This window comes from Passer domesticus, unplaced genomic scaffold (assembly GCF_036417665.1).
Source record: "Passer domesticus isolate bPasDom1 unplaced genomic scaffold, bPasDom1.hap1 HAP1_SCAFFOLD_44, whole genome shotgun sequence".
Classification (NCBI taxonomy): Eukaryota; Metazoa; Chordata; class Aves; order Passeriformes; family Passeridae; genus Passer; species Passer domesticus.
In genome coordinates, this window is record NW_026990160.1 from 2443848 (window position 1) to 2460527 (window position 16680).

Genomic DNA, 16680 nt, shown 5'->3' on the forward strand with positions numbered 1-16680 from the left:
CTCTTTGGTTCCCTGGGGCCCCAGAGTGTCACAATGATTCCATGGGGCCTTGCAGTGCCACAATGGTCTCCATGGATCCACGGTGCCCCACAGGATCACAACGGCCCTTTGGCTCCATGAGGCCCTGAAATGCAACAATGGCCTCTTGGTTCCACAAAGCCCTGCTGCTTCACACTGGCCCCTTGGGACCATGCCGCTCAACAGAACCACAATGATGTCCTTGGTTCTGTGAGGCTCAACAGTGTCACAAGGGTCCCTTGGATCCATGGTGCTCTGCAGTGTCACAATGGCCCTGCATTTCACAAGACCCCAAAGTGTTACAATGATCCCATGGTTCCTCAAGACCCCAATGTGTCACAATGATCCCCTTGGTTCCACAAGTTCCTACAGTGTAACAATGCCTTTGGCTCCACAACACCCCACAGTGTCTCAGTGGTCTCCACAGGAAGAAAACAGCCAAGCCCCAGGGGCAGATGAGAGGCAGTCACCAGAGGCCAAGGCTAGCCAGACTTGACTGTATTGGCAGATTTTATCTGGGAGAAAGCCTTGGATATAGGGAATTTTAGAGGTGGAATCCTAATTTAAGCCATGGGAGCCTAGACAAGAAAGACAGTTCTTTTCCATAGGAAGGAAAGCACAGAGCCCAGTGTTTCACAGTCAGATGGGAAGTGGCCCTTGACATGTCAAATTCAGCGGGACCTGTCAGACAGGACCCAGGAGGCCAAAGCAGGCAGACCTGTTCCACGTTTTGCTGATATCATGGGTCCCCACACCATCACAATGGTCTCCTTGATTCCATGAAGTCTGGCAATGTCACAATGGCTTCTTGGTTTCAGGAGCTCCAACAGAGTCACAGTGGTCCCTTGGCTCCATGCGGCCCTGCTGTGTCACAATGGCTCCTTGTTTCTATGGGCCCCACAGTTTGATCATTGACCCTTGCTTCCACAGGGCCCCTGAATTGCACAATGGTTTCCTTGATTCCATGAAGTTCCACAGTCCCACCATAGTTTCCTTGGACCTGCATTGTCACAGTGACCCTTGGCTCCATGAGGTTCAGCAGTGTCACCGTGGTTGCTGTCAGAGTCTGGATGAGATCGATGTCCCGAGACACCTCGGGATGCTCGAAATGCCCGTGTGGGGCCAGGGCCGGGTCAGGCCTTGGTTTGTGGTGGGACAGAGCCCCGCCCCCAGCCCTGGCAGAACTGTCAATCACACAGCAGGGGCGGTGCTATCCCAGCTGTGATTGACAGCAGAGCAGATGTTGATGGGACAGGAGCCCTGGGGGCTGGCAGGGACCTGCAGCTTGCAAGGTGCTCTGCTCTCCCTCAGGTGCTCTCAGAGAGATCCAATCCCAGCTGGGCCCCTCAGGGCACAAGTGGCATTGCCTGTTCTTGGGCACACAGCTGATGTCTGCCTGGAAAGGGGCACAGGTTTTAATACCTGTTAATTTCAAAATATACTATATTTCATAAGAAATATTTTCTTATCTGGATTACTTGAGTACTTATAAGAAATGGCAAAGTATTCCCACCAGGAACAGGAATTTCCTGGATCTCATGGATTCTTCTACTGATGGCAGGAGAAAAAATACTGATCTTCCCCTCTACCTTTGCCAGAAACATACAGTCTAGTATTTCACGGCCCTCTTCCTTTAGGTGCCTCCAGCTCTCCTGGTTGAATGGCCATGCCTAAGGACAGCTCTTCATTTAGAGCAGCTGGATCTATGTAATTCCTGTTGTTCCCAGATTTCCTCCTGCAGCTGTTCTCTGGTTATTCCAATGTGTCTCCCTTGACTGGCTTCATGCTTTGAGCATCAGGGAGTTGCCCAATTTTTCAAAACTTTAAATACCTTCTTAGTCAGCGTCTTAGTTGTGTTTTTATCTTTTATATCTTTATGTCTTTGTCTAAAATCCTTTCCATATGGCAATCCCTTGTCGATAGTGGACATATCAGATGTTGCTGTCACAAGGAGCTCAGGGAAGGGTTTTCATGTTTATTAAATTTATTAAATTTTATCATGTTCACATTTTTTATATTGGCCATGAAGAGAAACCCTTCTGTGCCTCTGAGTCTCACCAGTTCCTGGTTCCTCAAAGGACACAAACCTGATGAGTTGTGGTTCCCACTGCAGGGGCTGCACTTGGACCTCCCTCCATAGCCAGAGCAGAGCTCCCTTGTCCCAGAAAGTGCCTGGCAAAGGAGGGATGAAGGAAACAGGACAGGCTGTGGGGATCAGCTGCAGGGCACTGCCAGGGAGAAGAATGACTTTTGCATTTGATGGAGCTGTGCCTTCCCTTGGCTTTGTTGGCTGACAAGAAATGAACATCCCTCGGTGTCTGGGGCAGCTCCTTCTCCAAGGAAAGCAGGTGGGAGTTGGAGCCAAGGAGCTGAAAGCTGCAGGTCCAACCTTGTCTGGAGGGAGCTGAGATTTGCACAAGGCTGCTCTGAGTGCCAGGGCTTGGATGGGGGAAATGGTGGGGTGGGGGTAGGGACGGAGTCTGATTGATTGTCAGCCATGAAGGGTCTTGATTTTCATATCTATTCAAACTGCATGAGGAGGTACTTGGATTAAATGTCAATTGGAGATTGGATATATCAATGAATTTACAGGAGAAATAACCTAAACAGGACCTAAAAAAACTTTTCTCCCTGTCTTTTTATATAGAATATATTCAGTTTGAATACACTACTGGAATTTGTCTAATTAACCACAAATTATTTGAAATCTGAAATCAAATTATTCCCAGAGGCTTGGCTTGTTAAGGTGTTCTGAATGTTATTGAGCCCCGGGACACTGAATTCCTGCACTGAAGAGCTGAAGGCTGAACAAGCCTCTGCAGCAGTGAAATCCAGCAGCAGGCTCCAAGTTGCTGAGGATGTCAGCAGCCCCCACTGAGGCCATCCCTGCCCAGAGACCGTGGGGGAATGGGCAGACAAGGAGAGCGTCCCTGGGGCTGGGCCAGCAGAACTCAGAGGCACCAGCGGCTCCAGCTGGGAAATGGAGTGTGGAATGTGGCTGGGAAAGCCCTGCCTGGGCTGTGCCAAGTAGGACAGACAAGCCCTGACTCCCATCCCCCAAACAACTCTCTCAATGAGATATTCAAAAGGAATTACAATTCTTTGTGTATTCTGAGTTGGGCTCACTGGAGAAATACCAACAAGAGTTTCTCAGGAGCTCAAAACAACCAAACAGCCTTTACTAGCAACTTTAGAAAATCAGAGAAACTTTGGCAAAAGGTTTATTATTATATATTAGTTGTTTTGGTTTGTTAATGTAAGATTTTCTAATTTTGAGATTTCTTAGTTAATGTATTGATGAGTGTGGTGGGTTTTATTGTCGGTTAATAATTGATGTATTTTTTGTGAAATTGGATTAGGAGAAAGGTAAAGTAGGTTTAAAATTTTAAGTGGATATAAAGAAAAAGAGATTTTTCTCCATAGTTTATAAGATTATTTTCTTTTTAAGATTAAGGTATTTTTTCTGGATTTTTTTTTAATTTGGGATTTAAATTCTTCTTTACTGACTTTGATGGTTTCATGTTGTTTTTTTATATACTTTTATTTTGTTGTGTTTTTTTTACTCGAGGGACGATTGAAGTATTGAAAGGATTAACACCTGACCTGCTGGTAACTTCTGGTGGGAGTTGTGCTTGGGTTGTGTTAGGACTGGTTTTATGGTTGGTTTTTGGGGTTTTTTGTGTTTAATTTTAGTTGTAGGGTTATTTTGTATGGGTTTTAGTTTGTAGGTGTTTGGGTTTAGTTGTGTTGGGGGAGGGCACTTGATGGTAATATTTTAACAAATTCAATTGACCTATCTGGTCAAAGCTGAATTGGACAGCCTGCAAGGGTGATGGGTTTTTCTTAATAGTGTAGTATAGTATACTAAAGTGATTGATCAGCCTTCTGGAATAATGGAGTTGTCAATGCTAATTATTAATTACCTAGCGGGAACCCATGCTATGATAAAACACAGAGCCTTACCCAGTGTTTTGGGGACAGGTGAGAGGTAACCCTCATGAAACCATTGCCAGCCAGACTTGTCCTGGAAATATTCCTATAGGAACAATGCCTAGATATAAGGAAATTTGGGGGTGAAATCCCAATTGTGGCTGTATGTTCCTGGAGGAGAAGGAGAGTTCTTTACCACAGAGAGCACCAATGTTTCAGCAGCAGATAAGATGTGACATGCCAAGGTCAGCTGGACCAGTCAGGCAGTCTACAGGACGCCAAACCAGCCAGAGCTGTTCTGTGTCACCTTGGTTCTGTGGGGCCCCATAGTGTCACAATGACACATTGGTTACACGAGGCCTTGCAGTGTCACAATGGTGCCTTGAATACATGGGGCCCCGCAGTGTCATAATGATGCCTTGATTCCATGGGGTTCAGCAGAGTTACACTGGCCCCTTGGTTCAGTGAGGTCACACAATGTCAGAATGGACCCATGGTTCCAGAAGGCCCCACTGTGTCACAATGATCCCAATGATTCCATGGCACCTTGCAGTGTCACACTGGCCCTTTGGACCCTGGGGGTTTGGGTTGTCACAATGGTCTCCTTTGCTCCACAATGTCACAATGGATCATTGATGACAGGAAGCCCCTCTGTGTCACCCTGAAGCTTTGGTTCCATGCAGCCCTGGAGTGTCACAAAGGCCTCTTGGTTTCATGAGGGCCCACAGTATCACAATTGTCCTCTTGGTTCTGTGGGGACCCCCAGGGTCACAATGATCTCACTGGTTCCATGAGGCCTCTCAGAGTCACAATGCTTTTCTTATTCCATGGGCCCTCATAGTGTCACAATGGTCTCCATGATCCCATGAGTCCCCTCAATGTCACAATGGCCTCCCATTTCCATGAGGCTGTGAAGAGTCTTAATGGTTTCTCCATGGTTCCACGAGGCCTTGCAACGTCACAATTATCTCCACAATTTTCCATGATGCCCCACAGTGTCACAATTGTCCCTTGGTCTCACAGGGCCCCACAGTGTCACAATGGTCCCTTGGTCTCACAGGGCCCCACAGTGTCACCATGGTCCCTTGCTTCCATGGGCCCTGTGCTGCTGCATTCCCCCCTCCCCTTCTCAGGCCACCCTGCCAGATGAGAAATGCTCCTCGGGCCTCGGCCTTGGCCAACAGCCCCTGGGCTCAGCTCCTCTGCAGCTCAGCACAAACACTGTCTGCTCCAGGCACTGCTGTGCCCAAACAGCTCCTGGTTGCTGTAGGAGCAGCCCTGGGAACTGTTTGTGTTCCCTCAGTGGCACAACATCCCTGTTCTCACACTGCCAAAGAAAGCTGTTGATGCCAAGGGCGGCCAGGATGAACCATTGCTGTGACTGCAGCCCCTCTCTTGGGGCCCTACAAACAGCGCTGCAAAAGGAGCCCCTTGGAGCTCTCCTGGGCCAGCGACTCCCTCTGAGTGGGGCCTCTCCCAGCCGGGAACTCTCCCGTTTGCTGCACTCGGGGATCCTGAACAACGAGGGAGCCTGGGCCGATCCCCCCACTCCTCCAGGCTCAACACTTCATCCGCTGGGGAGATGCCAAAGCATCCACAGGGAGCATTTCCTGCCCTCAGGGGAATTTCTCACAGGTGCCTTGCACTGACTCTTTGTGTCTGTGTGCACACAGGAGTGCCTGTGCTGGGGAAATGTGGCAGAAATGCTGCTCTCAGTGGGGTTGGAGTGCCTTGTATAGCTAAGTTAGTCAGGCCTGTAAGTGAGGTTAAATCATGAGGTCTAAGCTAAATTAAATGCTTCTAAAAGTTGCTGTTGGGCTAAGTTGTTATGTTTAATATAAGTCATTAGTTAAGTTAAACACTGTTAAGTGTTACTCCTCTTTTAAATTACAAAGTCATAGGTTGTAAGTTAGGTTAATACTATTAAGTGCAGGGGAGAGGTCAGACTCCACTCACCGCCGGACTCAAAAGAGAGAGCCCCTCTGGGAATACTCTTCTTTTATTCCCTGTGTGTTTACAGAGGCGTATCCAGGTTCTCAGTGGCCACACTAGGTGACAATTTCAAATCTGGCCACTAATTGGTTTGAGCACAACTTTCTCAGAAACTCGCTTCCTGGTCAAACCACGACATTCTGTCACTTAATATTAACCCCTTGCAGGGGATTTTTTCAGCGCTCTCAAGCCCTCTTTCGTAAGACATGAGGACGCTGCTGGGGGGTCCCTGTCTCCCTGTTCCACCCCAGGGCCCCGGCCCCCCGTCCCCGTGTCAGGCTCTGGGGTTGATCTCGTGGAACATCCTCTGGGGGAGGCTGCAGCAGAGGGGGTGGGGGGACCTGGGGGGTCAGGGGACCCCGCTGTGCACGAGCAGGGTTGGACTGCTCTGGGGGAGCTGTGAGGGGGGGCTGGAGCAGAGTGACCTCCCCAGTGACCTCACACAGCCCCTGTAATGTCACACAGCTGATCTGAGATGTCACACACTCCCTGTGATGTCACAAAGGCCCTGTGATGACACCCAGCCCATTTGTGATATCACAGCCCACATTATGATGTCACAGATAATGTTATGATATTACACAACCTACCCTGGGATGTCACACAGCCATTCTATGATGTCAGAACCCCTCTGTAATGTCACACAGTTACCCTGTGATGGCAGAATCCATTCTATGATGTCCAGCCTATGATGTCACAGAACCTACTCTATGATGTCACAGGCAACTCAGTGATGACACACACAGCTGCTCTGTGATGTCACAAAGCCCCTTCATGATATCACAGGGCCAGTGCTGGGATATCAGTCTGTGATATCATAAAGCTGCTCTGTGATGTCACAGAAGATTCGGTGATGTCACAAACTCACCCTGTGATGTCACAGTCTGTTCTGTGATGTCACAGCCTGCTCTATGATGTCGCTCCGTCACCAGTGATGTCACAACCCACTCTCCTATATCACAGAGTCACCCTCCATGATGGCAGACTCTGCTCCATGGCCTCACATCCTCCTCTGTGACATCAGAGACAGTTCTGTGATGTCACAACCCCCTCAGTGATGTCACAAAACCCTCTCTGTGATGTCATACTGCCAATCTGTAACGTCACAGCACACACTTTGATCTCACAGTCTGCTCTATGGTGTCATACAGCCATGCCATGATGTCACAGCCTGCTGTGTGATGTCACACAGTCCCCTCTATGATGTCATATCTGATCAATGACCTCACACAACAAACTCTGTGATGTCATAGCCCAACCTGTGACCTCACACAGCCCACTCTGTGCTGTCACACAGCCCCTTGCTGACATCACAGCTGCTCTGTGCCTCTAGGACACAGCCACAGAGGTGCCACGGTGACACAGCCCCCTCTGGGACATCCCCCAGCCCCTGCCAGTGCTGAGCCCCTGTCAGCTCTGTCTGTGCCCTGCTGGTGTCCCTGAGCTGCCCTGGCAGTGCCCCAGCCCTGCTGGGCTGTGCCCAGGAGCTGCTCCTGGCCAGAGCTGTCTCTCTGCAGCGCTGCCCTTGCCAGGAGCTGCCTCTGGGCCAGGAGCCCGGCCCAGCTCAGCAGCACAGACACAGCACCAGGACTTTAATCACCCTCTGGGGCTTTGCTGCTCTTTGTATCAGACTCAGTCCTTCAGAGTGTGCTCAAAAAACTTCTCAGGGACTCAAAAGGGAGTGAAACACTGAAGTTTCTCATACTTAAAATAGTTCCTTTTGAGGGACAGGACCAAAAAAGTATCCCCATGTTCTAGGTAAAGCAGAACACTGGAGGCAGTGATGACAGGAGGGGACAAGCAAGGAAAAGGTGTTTCTGATGCTGAGCAAACCTGTGCCTCTGTCCCTGCAGGCTGTCCTCATCCCCCGCTGCCCCACCTGGCTGGCCCCTTCCTTTGCTGACAGCTCTGCCTCCTGCCTGCCTCTGCCTGCCCACACAAAGCCTTGGGCTGCTCCAGGCTCCTTCTGGGGGTCGTGTTGTACCACAGTCCTGCCCTGGCAGGGAAATTCCTTTCTCTTGGTGTCCAGTCTGGATCACCCCAGCTGCACATGGTGCCTCTCTCTGTTTTATACAAGGAAGAAAAGCTCCAGCCTCTGTGAAACCACCCTTCAATCCCTCCCAGGCAACTCCTGTTCTGTCCTCAGTCTCAACACCACTGAGCCCAGAGCCATCAGCCTCTCCCTGCTGGTTATGTGATGAGGCCTCCAAACCCCATCTTGGGAGATTTTTCAGTCTTCTCCAAGGTCTGTGAAAATGGAAAAATAGTGGCCAAAGTTATTTTTTCCCAAATCTTGCTGTGACAGAACAAGAGTCAATATTTCTAAACTGAATGAGGGTGGATTTACTTTGTTAAAAGAAGGAAATATTTTACAATGTTGAGAGTGGCAGAAAACGGCAACTTTTTCCAGAGAAGTGGATTCCCTATCACAGCAATATTCCAAGATCAGGAGCTTTGTGCAACCTGACCCAGTGAAACCCACTCATCCCCAAGCACAGAATTCCTGTTGTGTGGGTTCTCTGCTGTGCTGGGTGCCCTCACAAAGCTTCTGGCCAGAATGTCTGCTGAGGGCAGCCAGGCTGCTGCAGGGGCAGTGACCTCACCACCCCTCTCTCCAAAGCCTCACATCCAGCACATAAGCACTGCTCTCCCAAGGCTTCTCCCTCAGCCAGCAGGGATGTTCTCACCAGTGGTAATGGGAACTGGTCAGGCCCATCATTGCAGCAATAGGTCCTTCATGAGCTGAACCTGAAGCAAGTTCATCACTGCTGACATGAACAAAGTTGAGCTTGGCAGATGTTCTCTTTATTTTTGTGTGTGATGCATTCATCACCAAAGTCCCCAGAAGACACTTGGAAGTGACAGATTGAGCAGCAGCAAAGCACCAAGGCCAGGAACTTTTGTTTCCTCAGTGGGGCTGTACAAAAGCACAAAGGCCAGCAGCTGCTGGGCAGAAGCACATTTCCCCTGAGCTCTCCCTGAGCATCAAAGCAGAGAGTCTTGTGTTTGTCAGGCAAGAGCTGTTCACCTGGTGACCAATCCTGATTGCTGCTGTTAAATCCAAAGTGCACCAACACATCTGCATAATTATTTCCAACACATTGCACAGAGTTTCTCTGCTGGGCCAAGCAAACAGTTACCAGCATGGGTGACAACCCACAGTCCCAGACTGCATTGCTGGTAAATACACAGAAACCTCCTGTTCCGCTTCCTTGATGTGCTCCTGTTCATGGTGCTTCATTGAGCTGGGATTGGATCCTTCAGACTGGAAATGGCATCCTCCTTTTGGGTTTCCATGTCACTGTATTGCTCTAATGTGCATTTGCACTCTTTCAGAGTTTTGACTGCTCCCTTTCTTAGCGTAGCTTTCATTGAAGTACTGCTAAAATGTGCCCTTTTTAGGCTCAATCAGGATGTTTTCAAGGTAAAACACACCAAAGAACCACACTGCAAATTCAACAGTTATTATTCCTTGGTCTGTAAAAAAGGATTAATACAACATCACTTTCCAACATCACACATATAGTATTCATTTTAATATTTACAAACAGCCAATAATATAATAGGCATTTTTCACAGTGCTGGTAACATGGAGCTGCAACCCAACTCTGTCTCCCCTTCCCAGGGAAGTCCTGCTCCATAATCTTTATCTGCCTCCCCCAGCAGCTCAGTGGGAGGAAAAGCCACTTGAAGTGGCTGGTGGATTGTCCCTCAGTTTTGGCAGAGGCTTTGAGCCAGGAGGTTCCCTTGAGGGATTCTGGCTTTGGAAACCTCTCGCCAGCCTGCAGGTGTGGAGTAAAACTACCTGCTGTGCCAGTGAACAGCAAGTTATCCTGTGATCCCTCTGAGACCCCCAGGGCTTGGGGTCAGCCCTTGCTGGGGAGCGGCTGCTTGTGAGAAATAGCCACTCACTTTTCCTAAGTTTAGAAAGGTTGATTAAACCTTATCAAAAATACAACAGAAGACTGGATAGAGAAGATGTTACGGAAGGATTTTCCTCAGGTGTGCTCGCCCACACAATGGAGGTTTTGCCTTTTAACCCTTTAGCCTCTCCCAAAATTCTGACCATCGACCCCTTCTTCACTGTCCTGTGGTGGAGTTCACTTCCTCCAGTCTTGATTGGAGGTCAGATGTCACCATGGTGACAAGCTGACCCTCCCAAATATCCCAACCCCGTCTGTCCCTTGATAACAACTCAGGGGGTAAAAAACCCTTTTCTTAACCTATAGACATGGTATTTGTCTCTTAATGGTGAGAGTCAGTCGTGGCATTGCTCATCTGTCACACTGCTGCTCCTCCCCAGGTGCTTTGCTCTCCTGCACTCACACTTCTCTCTGCAAATCTGTGGCTTATTAAACGACCTGCTGGCTTTGTCTCTCCTCTGGCTGCAGGCAGAGTCTTTTTGGGCAGTCACAGAGAGAGCTGCGGCAGGAAAAATTAATGGAGGAGAAAGAAATAGGGAAGGAGAAGGGCTCTTGTGAAGATCGTGCTGCCAGCCTGAGAGCCTCGGGGGAGATGGCAAAGGTGCACCAGGACCCCATGTTCTCTGATGACGTTTCTTTCACTGAGCCAATGGTAAGTGATAGCTGAGAACCTCATTTTCTTCCTCTTCCTCCTCTCCCTCTTTCTCCTCCCACCCACTCCAATCCTGGCTGTGGTCACTTGGCAGATCCTCAGCTGGTCCCACATGCTGGGAGGGAGGGCATGGAGTTTCTGGTGCAGCTGCAGAGCTCACCTAAAAATGCTAAAATGCTCAAAGCATTTCTGCCCTGGAGGGTCAAGGCAGGGCTGGCAGCCTGACAAAGCCGAGCTCTGCTGCCAGGGCTGGAGCTCAGGGCACTCCATGCGTGTCCCTGCAGTGTCACAGGGAGCAGTTCTTGTAGGCAGGGGCTGCCCCCACACGTGGGGCTCAGCAGAGGCTGTTGCAGCACTGCCAGCTCACACACTGACCTGAAGCTGGCAATGGCTGGCTGGGAAAAGGAGGCCAAACTCAGCCCAAGGTTAATCCCAGAAATGCCAATGGCCTCCTGTAACCACGCCTTGCACTATTTCTGAGTCTGCCTTCCAGTGTCATCTGTGAGCCTGGACACAAGGCTGGAAGGTTTCACTGGGCCTTTTGAGTTCTCCTGCACACAGGGACAGAAAACCTTTTCCTTTTCTGTTTCTGCAAGCAAACTGCCACGTGCTGCCATCAGCCAGAGCCCTGATTCTGAGCACTGGCATTGTGAGAGATGACGAATGCCTGGTGTCTGCACAGTGCAAAATCCCTTCTCCCCTTGGAGTAAAGCCCAGAATAATCCCAACCTCTGCTTTCTTTCAAAACAGGTTAAACTAATATTTTTATTTCTGGGGGAGGGGATCATGATCTCTCCTTGTGAAGAGCCACCAGTGCACATTGGCAGTTACATCCCACTGCAGCTGACAGCAGCATGATGTGAGCAAGAGCTTGTGTCAGAGCAGTAGGAAATTGTGGAGAGTGGGACCTGACCAGCATTGAGAGCTTCCAGCACTGTGTTGAGCTGCCTTTGGAGGGTTTCCTTGGGCTCCTTGTGTTGTTCACTCATCACTGATGCTCTAAACAAAGGCTGACAGGCCTGTGGTTGAAAACAAGAAATGTGAAGTTTGAAGAGAAATGTTTTGCTGTTTCTGTTGTAGGAGGGAGAAATCGAGCCGGATGGTTTGGCCAAAATCAAGATGACTTTCAAACCCCTGGAAGCAGTGGAGTATCAAAGTATGGCTTATTGCAGCATCTCAGGTGCAGCTCCTTTGCCCTGCTTCTCTCCCCCTCAGTGCAGCCATGGTGCAAGCCTGAGCCCACTGGGCTGCCCTGGCAGTGCTGGGAAGAGTCCCTGGCCAGCAGGGCAGTGCTGGCACATCCCCAGTGGCCCTGCAGCTCCCAGGGAGTGTCCCGTGCAAGGCCAGGGCTCAGAGTGCTGTGTCTGGGTTCCTGATCCCAGCACAGCCCAGGCAGTGCAGGGAGAGGTTTTCATGCCATGCCTTTGCTGGCATTTCCTCAGAGGCCAGAGAGCTGCAGAGCAGAACAGCTTTAGTGAACAAGCACTAAGCCCCTGCAGGCCCCTGGCCTCCAGGATGGCTCCACTGGACATGGATCCATCATCAGGTGGCAGGAGCTGGGTTAGAAATGTGCTCCCTGAGCCTGGATCAGCTCCCACTGGCCAGACAGCACCAGAGCAGAGGGGGCTGAGCCCCACTGAGCCCAGGCTGTTGGTAGAAGGAGCAGCCTTGGCCAGCAGCTGCTTCTCTCCCTGTGTGGGAGCTGTCACCTTGCAGCTCTCAGTCTGTGGAAACAGAGCCCAATGCTGAGGACTTGGGCAACAAAGTCCTGTGCTGCTGGGCCAGGTAGTTTGGTAATTGCCAAGCTCTGGATGAGCTTTGTGCCTTCACTGAATGGATTTCCAAGCTCCTCTAGGTGCATGGGAAGGAAAGCACAGAATCCTAGGATGTTAAGGATGGAGTGGACCTTAAAGATCATCTAGTGCCAAGACCCCTGCCATGGGCAGGGACACCTCCCCCTAGATCAGGTAGCTGCAAGCCCCATCCAGCCTGGCTTTGAACACTTGCAGGGCTGGGACCTGCACAACTTCCCTGGGGAACCTGCTCCAGTGTCTCACCACCCTCACAGGAAAAAATGTCATCCCAAATATCTAACCTAAATTTCCTTTCCTTCAATTTCTACCCATTACTCCTTGGCCTGCCACTCCAGGACCCCAGAGATGTTTGAAACTCAGCAAACTTGTGGCTCCCATTGGAAACCAGCCCGAGGAATGGGTTAGGAATTAGAAGTCAGCCCCAAGGGATATCTGCTGAGGGAAGAGAAGGGTCCATATCTTGTCCTGCAGCATCAGGAGCTGGTTGCATCCAGCTCAGAGTCAGGGACTAGCACTGAGGCAGCCTGGAAAAGACAGTGTGACAGAGGGAATGCTTGTTCTGAAATGGACATCTCTCCCCAGGCCGTGAGAGCAGGCTGCCCCTGCAGCTCAGAGGGGAAGGCCAAGGACCCTTGGTGGAGCTCAGCTCTGACACTCTGGAGCTTGGGGACATTTTTGTCAACACCCCCCATGTCTGTGAGGTGAGCAGCAGGGCTGGGGATGGATGCTGATGGCTCCTGAGGCAGCAGCAAGCCTGGTGGAGCTGTGGAATTCCTGCCAGCCTGGGCAGTTGTGAGCAGGGAATATTTGATGTGCTGGTCCAGTCTGGGGGGTCAGAAAGGCGTGTCTGTTGTTCATGAAGCCCCAGCCCCTGCTTTTGGGCAGCCTTCCTTAGGGATCAGCTGGGAGGCTTCCTGCAAAACAAGGCCTTGGCAGGTGAAACCAGCACTGGGTGCAAAAGCTGCATGTTCAGAGGCTTTTGTGGCAGTGCCAGACACAAGGCACCTTTGGACTGGGCTCTGCAGAAGCAGCTGGAACCAACTGGCTGCCTTTGAGCTTCAGTCCACTGCCAACAGCTTCCAGTCAAGGGTCTCCTGCTCATTCCTGGAAGTCCCAGGAAAGCCTTGGGAGTTCTGTCCCTTGCTGACTAGTGCCACACTTCAGCCTTGGTGCATCTCTGGCTCTGGAAAGAGAAAAGTGTTCCTGGGAATAAAGCAAAGGATTTTTTTTCCTATTTGCCTCCCCCACAATAGAGCTAACTTGCAAAAAAACCACAAGAGAGCAACTGAAAGAGGTAGAAAATGAGGCACTACATCATGGCAGACACTTTCAAAAGCTCGGCTGGGGAAGAGAAAGACCCTGAGTTCTCTCACCAAAAGATGGTGCTGTGTGTACATTTTGATGCTGATGCCTCATTAGCAATGTCTTGTTTTCATGGTGTGGGAAAAGGTGAATGAGGTGAGGGTGCTGTTGGAGCTGTGCAGGCTGGGGCAGCAGCAGCTCAGTGCTGATTCACCAGGCAGCTGCAATCACCCCACGTTGCTCTCAGGGACAGGTCTCCATGAGCTTGGTGATGCTGCCCAGAGGTGCACTGCTCTGTGCCCATGGGATAACCCCAGGGTGACTGCAGGTCTGTGCAGCTGCCACTGCTTTGCATGAAAACCCAAAGGCAGAACTTGTCCTCTTGTATCTTTTGACTTGTGCCATTCAGCAGCACAAAGCATCTTCTGCCTTTTCTGGCTGTTCATTGCATCCTTAGGCAATAACTCCCAAGAAGGGAAGATTCCACATGGATTTCCACTTTGCTTTCTTGCTGCTGCAGGTGAACCTGATCAACAAAGGAGCTCTTGATGCTCCCTTCAGATACATCCCTTCAGCCACAAAGGTGGGCTTGGGCTTCAAGTTGGCACCCCAGGAGGGCATCATTGCAGCAGGTGGGAGCCAGACTCTCCAGATCTCCTTCAGTGCCACTGTGTTGGGGAGGTTTGAGGAAGAATTCCGGTTCAGTGTGGCTGGATCTCCTACGGCTGCCATCCTGACCATCAGGTAAGGACCCTGGGAGCTTGGTGGGCACATCTGCAGCTGTCTCTGGGACATGCCCCACCTACCTCCTGTTGGGGTGGAGCAGAGAGAAAAGGTGTTTGCTGAGGTCTTCATCTCTGCTCTGATGCTGGCACTGCTTTAGTGGGAGGATGCCTCCTGCCCTGTGTGGTACCTGGAGCTGGAATGACTCCTCCCTGCAGGGATCTCCCTCTGCCCTGGGCCATGGCAGGCAGTGGGATGGATCAGCTTTGGGCAGCAGCTGCTCTGGGATGTCCCAGCTGAAGAGCCAGCAAGGCCCCCAGGGCTTTGGAGATGGGCCAGCCTGGGGCATTCTGCAGCAGCAGCAGTGCTTTTAAAAACTTCTGTCAACAATCCATGCCAGATGGGCAGCAGCAGCCTCACCTCCCCTCTCATGGCCATGCTGTGGGGGACAAGCTGTGCTCCCTGCTGCTGTGCCCAGAGGGCTCTGGTGCCTCCTGTGCACAGCCAGGCAAGGGCTGATGTGGGAGTCAGGGAACTGTGCAGCAGGAGCTGTGCCAAGGACTTGGGCACCATCCCCTGGGCTGGTGCCATGGCAAGAGATCATCCTGGCCCAGCACAAGGGACAAGGGGTGATGATAGGGGAGGCAGAGCTCAGTGCTCAGCACCACAGCAGCACGAGGCCCTGTCCCTGCCAGCCTGAGCCATGGGCTGCTAGGATAATGCAGTGGGAGCAGGAGAGCTGATGCTGGCTGCTCTGCAGCTTTGGAGCTAGGCTGCTGCTCTTGGGAGGCACTGGGGCAAGGCAGTGAAGAAATGAAAGCAATCTGCACTGGGTTATAGCAGTAAGATAAGGGAGATGGATGAACAAGAACAAGGAAGTTATTACTTAGCAAGGGAAAAGTGGTGAGTAGGTCTGCCCCTAGTGGAGAAAGAATGGTGATGGCTTTGTTCTTGGAGGAAAAGTGCTGCTTTTTTATTTTGGAGATCAAGAGGGAACCTTCCACCATCCGATAAGTGATTCTCCTCTGTCCCTCCCCTAAACTGGTGATGGGGTGTTTGTGCATCAGCAGCTTTCTCCTTGAGCAAGGGCAGGTGTCTCTTGTTGAGATGTGTGGAGCAGAGCCAGGGGCAGTGCTGTGAATCCAACAGAAGGCACAGGTCACTGGGCCTTGATTTTTAACCACAAGGCAGAGTGGGCATGGATTGGCATCAGCCATGAAATCAACTGGTGAGTGTTGTGCAGCTCCAAGTGCTGCTTTCAGTGGGTGTTGGTGACTTTTGCAGTGTGTCTGCTGAGTTCAAGGACAGGTGAGGTGCTGTGCTAGATTCAGGACCCCCTTGTTTGGTTGTTGAAGCTGTTGCTCTTGGCTGTGCCAGCTGCTGCACTGCTGACAAGCTGCTCCTTTCCTCTAGGATTCATCTGTGCCCTGTGTAGAAGTGTTGCTGCTCTTTTCAGAGGATGTTTGGGGCTGCCCTGGGTTCATGGCTCACAACTGTGTCTGTAATGATGGTGTGGGTCAAACTCTGCTGAGAAAGCTCCTCCATGGGAACAGCAGTTCCAGCTAAGAAGTAGCAAAGCAGGAACCTGTGTCTGGCAGGACTGGTTACAGAAGTTTGTGGGGACACCTTGATGCCCATCCCATTGCAGATGGGGAAACTGAGGTCCACAGCCATGTCTGGCTGTGTGTTCAGGGTCCTTCATGGGACCAGCAGCATCCCGGGGGCTTTTCCTGCCTGCCCTGTGCCCAGAGCCCATCAGTGGCTGCTGGCTGCTGGCCACTTGGCTTTAGCTGCCTCCTGTGCCCAGGGGCACTGTGCTGAGCACATGGTGTGTGCTGGTTTGAAAGGCACGGTGCCCTGACACCAGGTTTGTGCCCCCGAGCCACGCCAGCCGGAGCTTTGCAATTCCTTGAACCAAGGCATTTCCTGCTCTGTCCTCGCCATGCAGGGGCAGCGTCACTGGACCCAGTTTGCACTTCGACCTCCCTGAGCTCGACTTCGGGGACCTCTCCTTTGGTGAGTGCTGCCTGGGCTGGGACACAGCGGGAGGGATCTGTGCCTTCCAAGGGAAAAGCATCCCTCCCTCCTGCTCTGCCACAGAAGCCTCTTCAGGGTGGGAACTGCAGGGCTGCTGGTGCCGCAGGGAGCATTTGGGCATTGTCGGATCAAACAGAAGCAAGGCAGAGAAAGTCAGGATTTTCTGGTGTCTCTGTCCTGCTTGAAAAGACAGATGTCTGCCAAAGAAGGTGGGGATCTTCCTGGAATGGAAAGATGAGCCCCTCCCTCCAAATTATTACAGCTTTGAAATTACAGGGCTCCCAGGCAA